Genomic DNA, 13,273 nt, shown 5'->3' on the forward strand with positions numbered 1-13,273 from the left:
CAGACACTGTAGCACCTTTACCAAGTTTCCTTGCAATTTAATGTATAGCCTTCTTCTCGAAGTGTGACTGCCCTAGAACGTTTCCAATCCTTTCGTGCATCCATTGTGATAAAAGGATCAATAAAATTTGTTGCAAAGCAATCAGGTGTTAACCTAACGAAATCTTAAGTCAGACTAATGATATAAACACACTAATAATGTCCATATTTTATGCCAACAGTGCTCAACAATGCTTCTACTGATCAACAATAATCTTAAAATCAACAATGGACCAGTTTTTATTACGGTAAATAATGGGAAATTATAATGAAATCTGAAATTAATATTTAGATCTTAAACGACAAGAACATAATACATAGTAATGATTATTTATTGTTAAAATATTCAGGATTTAATATAATACCTTTATTACAACCCCAAAATTAACGGATCAGTCATGAATAACATTTTCAATTGTATAAATCCGTGAATCAATACAAATGTTATAATAATTCAGTACAAAAAAAAGTTTCCAGAATTATGACCACCAGTGTACGGAACTACCCTTTATAAGTGGTGGATTTAGACTAAAATAATAACTTGTCTCCTATATAACAGATTTTTATGAAACACTGTATGGAAGTTACAGAGAGAATGTGTTTTTTGTGTACGCACTATATTTACGTTTCCATAAGAGGAAGTAACTTCTGATTACATCTGTATGTTACCTGCAGGCCAAAGTTTCATAAAAATAAAAATATATTATGTAGGACAGAAGTTATTAATTTCACTATAAAGGAGCAGTTCCTCTTGTGAAACATAATCAGACTTTGTAGACAAAAAATATATTCCACTTGTAACTTCTGTATAAAATTTCATAAAAATCTGTAAGATAAGAGAGAAGTTATTAATTTTATATAAATGCACCCGCTATAAAGGGATAGTTTTCTTGTGCAAAGTAATCAGAGTTTGTACACAAAATGTGTATGCCGCCTGTAAGGCATTTACAAAGTTTCATAACAATCCGTTAGAATGCAGAGAAGTTATTAATTTTGTCCAGCTAGTGATTTGCGTTCTGATTCATTGTGCGTTTGTTAAGGTTAGATAAAAATTTGTCCAATGTATTTTAACTTGATGTTCGATATCATGTGAAGAATGTTGCAAGCCTAAAACATTCACAAGTGGTTAAAAACTTCTTTATTCCATGATTCTTTTCTGCTGTTAAGCCAAACATGGAACAGTTACCATATGCCCCACCACTGAAAAAAATTAAGTACTGGTAAATGCGCAAAAACGCGCAAACTTTACAACAGAGATTCAATACTCTAAATGATGCTGTAATAAATGATAAAAGAATTGTTGTAACCGGACGTGACCGGCTATATTAAAACTCACATTATATTTGGAGAACTTTAAAATAATATATATATTTTTTTCAATTGTAATGTTTAAACTTTCTGTAAGAAGGAAAATACTTTACAAACTTGTAATTCAAGTTACGTTAGTAAGAACGTACCTATCCGAACAGATTCCTTGTCTCTCAACACAATAAGTCACTAACAAATGGCTCTTTTTCTTTCACATAGTGAGCCTCTCTGTCTACGACTGAACAGGAGCGAGAAGCATTAGGAAGGACTCGTTGTTCATACCCTTCTAAATATAGCTTGCACCTGATAAAACAGTAAAAGCTATTTCTCACAACATTCTTCAAATGTTAAAGAACATGAATTCATATTCACCTATGTCTAACTAAACGAGTCGAAATTTGATTTTTGTCCACCTAGACTGGAAAAATTGCACACTGTGTGTAGGCAAGAAATATAATTCGCTGGAGAGCTTTCATCAAGGCACGCTGCTTCCCAGAGAAGTGACAGCATCGATGGTACTAGTTTCGCTGGACATCATTGGGACCTGGAAGCAACTTTGACTTCTTCTGAAGTACGAAGTTTCAGGGTCTACTGCTTTCTTTACAAAGGAATTCATCCATTTGAAGTTATATTTTCTAATGTTGTATTTAATTTGTTTCAAATTTTTTAATAGTCATTTGGGCCGTATTAACCGGCAACAAAGAATCAGCGGCAGCTGATGATACCCGTTCCATGATGGCTCACTTCATACGTAAGCTGCTATGGACTTAATGCAGCTTCTCGCTATACTCTCTTCTTGTTAGGAATAGGCGTATAGATTTTCGTTGAGACTTCAATTTTTTTTCTTATAATAATCCCAATATGCCACTCTTAATAATTGAATTAAACTACTGATATTTAACATTTTAACAAGAGAAATTAAAATATTATCACATGTTATAATAGTACAGTATCCATAAGCCGATGCAAATATTTAATTATGTACTTACTGGCTTTTAAGGAACCCGGAGGTTCATTGCCGCCCTCACATAAGCCCGCCATTGGTCCCTATCCTGAGCAAGATTAATCCAGTCTCTATTATCTTAACCCACCTCCCTCAGATCCATTTTAATATTATCTTCCCATCTACGTCTCGGCCTCCCCAAAGGTCTTTTTCCCTCCAGTCTGCCACCCATTCCGAGGCTTATTTTGAGGTTTCATAACAAGCTGTTTTTTTACGGTGATGGGTTGTTAGCCCTTCGCCCAACCCCCAAGCTGGAGGACCACCCCTCATCGGCTGTCCGCGACTGCTTATTCAATATATTCATATCTCCTCGATCCGCAACCTGAGGACGCGTCATGCCGTGGTGATAGACCCCCACAATACACGGAATATTTAATTATGTAGTCTAATAAAAAGGAGGATAGCATACCACTGGCAAAGGAAGCTTTTAATAGAAAAAAGGAGCATCTTCTGCGGACCTCTGGAAAAAGAACTAAGGAAGAGACTAGTGAAGTACTTTATATGGAGTGTGGCATTATATAGGGAAAAAACGTGGACATTAAGAGAAAGTGAAGAGAAGCATTTGAAATGTGGACTTGGAGAAGAATGGAACGTGTGAAGTGGACAGACAGAACATGAAATGAAGCTGTGATGGAAAGAGTGGGTGAAGAAAGAATGATGCTGAAACTGATCATGAAGAGAAAAAGGAATTGGTTGGGTCAATGGTTGAGGAGGAATGGTGAACGGGAGGAGAGTTCGGGGCAGAAGAAGATATCAGATGATAGACAATATTAAGATACAGTGAAACCTGTCTAAAGCGGCCATCTGAAGTTACCTTGTAAAATGGCCGTTTTATCAGGTGGCCGCTTGATTAAGGTTGCGGTTTTTTATGAATCAGCATGAAAGTACTGAATTTCATTGACTTTTTAGTACTGTGCTCGTACAAAAATCGTGCATATTGTCAGCCTCTTCCATTCTTGCAACTAGCCTTTTCAAAACTCAATTTCTTCGCCCTTGCACACTTGAACCATTCGTAAACAAAATCATTCACATTACTAAACACAGATTCTCTCTTCTTTTTTGGCTACCATTCTTTTAATATTTCATATTAATTATACCGTGTATTTGTGTCCTTCCACATCTGTATATTTCTGCAATTTTTCTCGCAGATGTTCCCTTCTCACTTCCTTCAATCATTTTTCGTCTTACCTCTAAACTTAATACCACTCTAGATTTATTGTTAGACATAATTTCTCTCTCAAACTAACGTCACAGTTCCTCCGAATCAACTGAATAAAAAGAAGAACAATTCGTAAAAGCTGATCCAATAGAAAAAGATGGAAAGAGGAGAAAAAAATTTAAAAAAATTCGAATGGTTAACTACTGACCTAAAACATACTGTGACATTTTCGATAGAAAAAGTCCGTGTTTCAATCATTTAAAAACGAGTAATAATTTATAGCTGTGCAGGGTCGGTGTGGAAAGTGACTAAAGAGTCATAAAACAGTAACCAACTAACCCCAAGATATGGAGGGTGTACTGTTGTACACTTAGCTATTGTCCTCGTGATATTGCTCTCTGTCCTCTAACCATCGAAAAAATAGGTCAGACAGTATCCGCGAAAAGATTTTTTGTTGGACAATGACTGTTATAGTCAGGTTCCAATCCAAACAGACCCTGGCCGCTGGCCGAAGCATGAGGTGGCCGCTAAATAAAGAGACAATTTGTATTGATCTTATGGCAAATCCAATTGGTTCCAGAGAAAATTGGCCTTTTGGCCAGGTGGCCGTTTAAATGAAGTGACCGCAAAGGCAGGTTTCACTGTATATGGTCATATGAGGAAACAAAGAGGAAGGCAGAAAATAGGAAAGATGGAGAAAGCTGAATTTGCAGTAAAAGACCTGCCCTTGGACAGAACAATGAATGAATGAATGAATGAATGAGTCTAGTATGTTAATATGTAATGTGTCATGCATCTACTTGTTATCATATTGTAGAGGCAATTAACATTATAATCCTCGCCCATCTGAAGATACAAGCGTTGCATGTACTGTTCTAGTATAATGTGTTTTATGCTGTGTCTGTGAAGGTGGTTAGTGATGAAGAAAATTGGCAATGCTTCGTTTGCTGTACAAGCAATTGGACCCGCAATAACAGTGCAACGGAGGTTTCGAAATGTGTGTGGAATATGTGTTAAGTGCAAGACTTCTAACATGACCAGTTTTATTTATCGACTGTACGATAAGGGACTGAACGTAGCTGCATGTACAGTGTTGTATAGAGTCTCATAAGTAACGAGTGTATCGAAAAATCAACTATTTTGGATAATTTTTTGAAATTATGTTCATTCTCACGAGAAAGAACCCTTCCCGGTTCCGTACAGTCGATTAGGAAACAAACACCCCCTCCCCCCGCTGCCAGAGGAAGCTACATATCCATGTGTAATGTGCATTTGATGCCAGCTTAAAATGACCTGGAGCATGGCCTTCTATACGTCAAGGATAATGGCACACGGCCATGTCTATACACATTGTTGTGATAAACTGGAATGATAAAATTCCACGCAACCGCTTAACGTTAATGCAGAAGAGAAAAATTGCTGCCTGGTTTTGAACTTGGAAACAGTGTCGCTCAAATTAAGCGTTTATTCCGTAGACGAAGTGTTTCCAGGCAGGTGGATCAGTCGCACAGGCCCAATAAGTTGGCCTCCGCGATCACCTGATTTGATTCCCCTGGACATATTTTTGCAGGGGTTCATCAAGGATCGTGTCTATGCGACTAATGGAACGAATTGAACACACGATACAAATGGTTACGCCTGATATGCTCACCAGAGTCCATGAAGAATTGATATGTTGCTTACATTTGTGCATTCAGCAGAATGGAAGACATTTGAAAATTGTATACCATAATTTGTCAACAGTTGAAACTGCTTTTACATTTATGTGCTTTAAAACACTAACTATTCTTTCGTTTAATAGCTCTGGGGGAGGGGGTGTTTGTTTCCAAATCGACTGTACGGCACTGGGAAAAGTTCTTTCTCGTGAGGTTGAACATAATTTCAAAAAAATTATCCAAAACAGTTAATTTTTCGATAGACTCGTTACTTACGAAAGACCCTGTACTTTACCGCGTACATCAGGTGAAGAATTTGCAACCCAACATTGTCAACAAAACGAGATGCCGCCATAGTCAAGTACTGATGTCGAGACTATCTCCTCGTGTGTGCGTTGGATTGGACTTGAAGGATCAACATCTTTTCCTGTGGGACTATGTAGATTATTTCTAGATTCAGGAGCACTGAAGCAAGTTATAGCTAATGCAGTGGACAGTTTTGACATAAGCTATATTACAAAACATCGGGGAAGAGCTAGAATATCAGTTGGATATTTAAAAAACGACCGACGTTGTCTGTGTTGATGTCCATTAATGACTTTGTTGGGTTAAATAACTAGCCTATATGTTATTCTTATATATTTTGTACTTCAAGTTAAATAGTTACACGCAAATGTAAATTTGCATTGGCTTGTGGACAAGAGTGCTTCGAACAGAAACTGTTTTAAGATCATAATTGATTTTTAGAGTGTAACTGAAGTAAATTCGATTTAAAAATCTCAGTGTTATTCTATTTTACATCTAAACTTCACTATACCTTTTATATATAAGAAATATTGTTGCGTCAGTATTTGTCTACATTACCGTGAAAGTAAGAGTTCGAACTTTAGGAATTTTTAATTCTATAGATGGGAGCTGAAGGATAATTATTTGTATGCGTATACAATTATTTAATTCTCTTCAAATTAAGTGTTACACTTAAAAGCGACGAAATATTACGGAAATAATATAGGATCTACCAATTATTTCAGGGAAGATGAAAGTACCCCAGTAAAATGCCAGTATTAGATCAGTACGGTTAATATTTGGTCTCACTGACATTTGAACCGATTCTCTAGAGTGAGACTAGAAATAAAAATCATTTACTTAAGGGATTAGGTACAGTTTACAGCAGTAAAATTTTGGAAATATTCAACATCTTTTTCTCTCCATTACTGTATCGTGTACAATAATGAAAATTAGTATGTGTTAAACACTGTCCTTGTCCTATATGAAAAAAATATTTTTACGATTTAAAAAAATATTTACATTTTTTATTTTCAAAATTCAGTTCACTGTGCAGTGATGAAGCGTTTCCCACACAACTCAAAAACTATCCAACATTCTGGGATGAAATTTTTTGTGTATATTTATGCATGTCATATCTACAATATGATGCAAGATCACTTCTGTACCTTTGATAGATTGTCTGATAAAAAATAAATTCATTAAAAATAGTCAAATATCAATATTTTCTTCTAACACAAAATAAAAAAAAATATATTATTTATTAAGAAATGTAGTTGAAAGAGCATTATATTGTAAACATGAGTTTCAGCAATAAAATAAAAGAGAGAGAACATGAAAAAGTTAACAAGTGTATGAGTTATGAGGGAAACGCTTCATCACTGCACAGTGAACTGCCAACATTTTGAATTTTGAAAAAAAGAATATATAAAAATACTTTTTTAAATCGTAAAAGTATTTTCTTTTCATGTAGCAGAAAGAGAGTATTTTACACACACCAATTTTAATTATTGTAGAAGATAGAGTAATACTTACTGGCCTTTAAGGAACCCGGAGGTTCATTGCTGTCCTCATATAAGCCCGCCATTGGTCCCTATCCTGAGCAAGATTAATCCAGTCTCTACCAAATTCCACGTCCTTCAAATCTATTTTAATAATATCTTCCCACCTACGTCTCGGCCTCCCCAAAGGTCTTTTTCCCTCCGGCCTCCCAACTAACACTCTATATGCATTTCTGGATTCGCCCATATGTGCTACATGCCCTGCCCATCTCAAACGTCTGGATTTAATGTTCCTAATTATGTCAGGTGAAGAATACAATGCGTGCAGTTCTGTGTTGTGTAACTTTCTCCATTCTCCTGTAACTTCATCCCTCTTAGTCCCAAATATTTTCCTAAGCACCTTATTCTCAAACACCCTTAACCTATGTTCCTCTCTCAAAGTGAGAGTCCAAGTTTCACAACCATACAGAACAACCAGTAATATAAGTTGACTGTTTTATAAATTCTTTCAGATTTTTTGACAGCAGACTAGATGATAAAAGTTTCTGAACCGAATAATAACAGGCATTTTCCATATTTATTCTGTGTTTAATTTCCTCCCGAGTATCATTTATATTTGTTACTTTTGCTCCCAGGTATTTGAATTTTTCCACCTCTTCAAAGGATAAATTTCCCATTTTTATATTTCCATTTCGTACAATATTCTCGTCACGAGATATAATCATATACTTCGTCTTTTCGGGATTTACTTCCAAACCTATCTCTTTACTTGCTTCAAGTAAAATTCCTGTATTTTTTCCTAATCGTTTGTGGATTTTCTCCTAACATATTCACGTCATCCGCATAGACAAGCAGCTGATGTAACCTGTTCAATTCCAAACCCTCTCTGTTATCCTTTCCTAATGGCATACTCTAGAGCAAAGTTGAAAAGTAAAGGTGATAGACAAGATGCAGTAATGGAGGAAAGAAAATGTTGAATATTTCCAAATTTTTACTGCTGTAAGCTGTACCTAACCCCTTAAGTAAATCTGAATGCTACTCGTATTTATATCAATACTATTCTTGCATTTATATTACTGTAAATTGGCTTTGCAACTGCCGACAATATTGAACGTGGCTGAGATAGGTTGTGTAGGATGAAATTACTTGGAGAATTAGACATACTCGGAAAAATTAATCCAGAATATACTTATCACCTCAAACATCATTTTTGTAACATTAAAATAATAATGAAATTATTTTCGAAATAAGCATTAATTATGAGACTATGTGGGCGTATAATACACTGAATTACAACTAATATATTTCATTATAAATAACACAAAATAATTGTGAGACCCACAGAGAGAGTTATAGCTTGACGCTGGGGGACCGGATGCTGTATAACCCAAGTGACATGTTCGTATTTTATCATTTTGAAGATGATTAGAGAGTGTAATGAAGACCAGGTAAGTCTTTTCTTCTTCAGTAGGTGCTACAACTTCGTCGAAGTTTTGACCTTCTCAATTAATTTACGCCATTCCTTTCTGTTATGAACAAGATTTGGCCAATTCTTTACATTCAGTGTTTTCAAATCGTTGGTTATGTTTTCCTTCCATCTACTTTTTGGTCTTCCTTTTGCTCTTTTACTGATGGGGTTCCATTTATATATTTTCTTAACTGTTTTACCTTCGTCCATACGATTGATATGGCCAAAGCATGCCACCCTTTGCGCTTTGATATAGTTTACTATGTGTTGGTTTTGTATTAAAATATTTAACTCTTTATTATTTCTAATTCTCCACTCATCGTTTGCATTTTTTATTGGGCAAAATATCCGTCGTAATATTTTCCGTTCAAAAACCAGACAATTCAGTTAGGGTCCAGGTTTCACTTGCATATGTTACAATTGTCTTATTACTGTTAAATATAGTCTTAATTTTGCTTGTTTGGATGCGTATTTGCTTTTGAATAGGTTGAGATTTGCAAAATTTGCTTTATTTGCCATAACAATTCTATTGTTTATTTCTTCCTCGATATTATTTTCGTCGTTTACTATTGATCCCAAGTATTTGAAGGATTTTATTCCTTCAAAAATAGTATTATCCATCTGTAAGTTTTCTGTTTCATTATTTTTTGCTGAACATTTTAAAAATTTTGTTTTCTTTGCATTTATGATTAATCAATATGATCAGGTAAGTAAATTCAGTAAATATATTTAACAAATAATTACATATATATTTTGATGTACCGAAGTACATATGATATTTCCATGCAGATATTCTGCGTCATCATATGATGAAAGAGTGATGGAACAGAGAAAAATTCTCTCCGGCGCCGGGATTTGAATCTGGGTTTTCAGCTCTACGTGCTGATGCTTTATCCACTAAGCCACGCCGGATACAACCCCGACGCCGGTTAGAATCGTCTCAGATTAAGCTCCATCTCTTGGGTTCCCTCTAGTGGCCGCCCTCTGCACTACATCATAGAAGTCTATGAACGCAGGACCGAAGTCCATACATGTGTTGAGGTGCACTCGGATGAGTGACTGGTTGGCCGGGATCCGACGGTATGGGCGCCGTCTTAAATCACAAAGTGATTTATTACGCATATCATATATATACATAATTATTTTTTCTACAATATCCATGTTCATCTCTGACTGTATATCCTGGACTGTATTATCAAAGGTATAGTGGTGGTATCAATATTACTAATAGGTCTACTTGTAGCAATACTGACGATATAGCAATAATAATAATAATAATAATAATAATAATAATAATAATAATAATAATAATAATAATAATTCATTCGTAGTGTTCTGCCTAAGGACAAGTATTTCACTGCAAACCCAGCATTCTCCAGTCTTTCCTATTTTCTAACTTCCTCTTTGTCTCCGCATATGATCTATATCTTAATGTCGTCTATCATCTGATATCTTTTTCTGCCCCGAACTCTTTTCCCGTTCACCATTTCTTCCAGTGTATCCTTCAGAAGGCACTTTCTTCTCAACCAGTGACCCAGCCAATTCCTTTTCATCTTTCTGATCAGTTTCAGCATCATTCTTTCTTCATCCACTTTTTCCAGCACAGCTTCGTTTCTTACTCTGTCTGTCCATTTCACAAGCTCCGTCCTTCTCCATATCCACATTTCAAATGCTTCTATTCGCTTCTCTTCACTTCGTCATAATGTTCATGTTTCTCCCCCTACAATGCTACACTCCACACAAATCACTTCACTAGTCTCTTCCTTAGTTCTTTCTCGAGAGGTCCTTTTTCTATTAAAAGCTTCCTTTGTCATTGCTATTCTCCTTTTGACTTCTTGACAGCAGCTCATGTTACTTCTTATAGTACACCCCGAGTATTTGAATAATAACAACAACAATAATAATAATAATAATAATAATAATAATAATAATAATAATAATAATAATAATACTAATAATAATAATAGAAACTGTTATTTTATTGGGTTAAGAAGTGGTTATAATACACACTTAAGATTATGTGCAGCACACGTTTACAGTTATTAAATATTTGATTGAATGGCGAACTTACTCGTGTTAATTATGTTGACATGTTATGTTATGGCATAATTAACACAAGTTCGCCATTCAATCAAGTATTTATATTCAAGTGTTAAAAGTAGTGTACGAAAGATTCAAAATGTGTTATTAAATTAATATTAAGAAGCGCTTATAATACAAATTTAATATTATTTGCAGCACTCGTTTTCCGTTATTAAATGTTACAGAGCGCTTATAATACAAAATTAAGATTATGTGCAGCACAATTTTTCTGTTATTAAAAATGTTAAGAAGTGCTTATAATACAAAATGGATTATGTACAGCATACTTCACACTATAATCAAACAAGAACCTAAGATACATACCTAATGCCTTTGTTGTTTTACCGACAGTTAAATTTTGTGTAATTCTTCAAATAAGAGCAGACAATGTAACGATTAGGGAAAACACGGAAATTTTACTTGAAGCAAGTAAAGCGATCGATTTGGAAGTAAATCCCGAAAAGACAAAGTATATGATTATGTCTCGTGACCAGAATATTGTACGAAATGGAAATATAAAAATTGGAGATTTATCCTTCGAAGGGGTGGAAAAATTCAAATATCTTGGAGCAACAGTAACAAATATAAATGACACTCGGGAGGAAATTAAACGCAGAATAAATATGGGAAATGCGTGTTATTATTCGGTTGAGAAGCTTTTATCATCTAGTCTGCTGTCAAAAAATCTGAAAGTTAGAATTTATAAAGCAGTTATATTACCGGTTGTTCTGTATGGTTGTGAAACTTGGACTCTTCCTCTGAGAGAGGAACATAGGTTAAGGGTGTTTGAGAATAAGGTGCTTAGGAAAATATTTGGGGCTAAGCGGGATGAAGTTACAGGAGAATGGAGAAAGTTATACAACGCAGAACTGCACGCATTGTATTCTTCACCTGACATAATTACGAACATTAAATCCAAACGTTTGAGATGGGCAGGGCATGTAGCACGTATGGGCGAATCAAGAAATGCATATAGAGTGTTAGTTGGGAGACCGGAGGGAAAAAGACCTTTAGGGAGGCCGAGACGTAGATGGGAGGATGGTATTAAAATGGATTTGAGGGAGGTGGGATATGATGATAGAGACTGGATTGGTCTTGCACAGGATAGGGACCGATGGCGGGCTTATGTGAGGGCGGCAATGAGCCTTCGGGTTCCTTAAAAGCCATTTGTAAGTAAGTAAGTAAGTAAGTAAGTAAGAGCAGACAATGTACAGCTGTCAAAAAAAAAAGTGGCCGCACTCGTGAACAGCGAATATTTTCAAAGTCCACTTCGGGTCGCGGCGATGTTACACGATGCATGTGCTTGTACAAGCAGTTCCGGAACTATGAAAGTGTTCCATATCTGCGCCTCGTAGACTAGCGGTAGAGTGCTTGTTTAATGATTCGAAGGTCGTGGGTTCGGGCTTTCTTCAAATTTTCATTTTATTTTTTAATCGTTCTTTAGCAATGTAAATGACATTCAAATTATCATTTATATCCAGTTATCGTTCTTTATGGATATCACGTTATTTATATTTTGTTATCGTTCTTTAGAGATATGAATAAAATTCAGGTCATCATTTGTATTCTGTTATCGTATTATAACGATATGAATAATAATTATTATTGTATCTCCAATGGGGGTTAGCCCTATTTTACATATGTATGTTAGGGCTATAGTTTTATACACTAAAAAGATAAGCATAAAGAGAAATGGAAAAGAAAATTAAATTGGCTTACGCGATGTAAACAAAACATAAACAATCCGTATATTAGGCATTGCGATTGCAAAACAAATATCAGGTATCAATTTGAAACATACAAAAACATTAACAACACACATACGTAACACTTCTATAACACAAATATGCAGCTTTCCGTACCATACATCATAAATTAATACACAATAATCACACAAACACAATCAAACTATAATTACGACATTGCGACGACATCAAGCATCCCATAACTGACTCACATACATAACAAATCAAGCATCCGTTACAACACATACACTTCAACATAGCAACCACACTTTTAAAAGTTACAAATTTGGCTCCAAGAAGAATAAATAGGACACTGTTACTAATTACTATTCTTCTACAATTTCTTAAATACATCTGTAATAAATCTGTGAAATTCCGATATGAATAATAATCACGTTTTTTATATTGTTATCGTTCTTTAGCGATTTAAATAATATTCAAGTTATCATTCATATTCTGTTTTCCATCATTAGCATTATAAAACAATATTCAAGTTATTTATATTGTTATTGTTCTTTCGCAATATATTAATTAAACAAACCGATATTTATCATTTATATTCTGTTATCATTCTTTAGTGATACTGTATAAATCATATTCAAGTTATTTATATTGTAATCGTTCTTTAGCGATATAAATAACATAAATTTAATATTAGGTTTGGAAAAATCCAGTTGCATAATACTGGTATTAGTTTTTCTTTTTGTATTATTACATTATACTATCTTGAACCACAATAAAATGAAAAGGAGTAACGAGGAATTGAACCTGAGACGTTGACATCTAAATTCCGACGTTCGTCTGCTGAGCTACGAGAGCAAAAGTGTGGAAACATTTTCGGAAAAATTGGCCCAATCACACTCTAAGATTTTCTGATGATGCGTAGAAGCTAGTCCAGGATGAGGGGGGCAAAGCCTAATTGAGATTTCCCGGTCTCTGACCGGGTCAAACCATAGACAAATAAATAGAAAGACCCCCAACTCAATGCATTACCTTCGACACGCTATTGACGCGACGTCGAGACACTT

Source organism: Periplaneta americana, chromosome 6 (assembly GCF_040183065.1).
Source record: "Periplaneta americana isolate PAMFEO1 chromosome 6, P.americana_PAMFEO1_priV1, whole genome shotgun sequence".
Lineage (NCBI taxonomy): Eukaryota > Metazoa > Arthropoda > Insecta > Blattodea > Blattidae > Periplaneta > Periplaneta americana.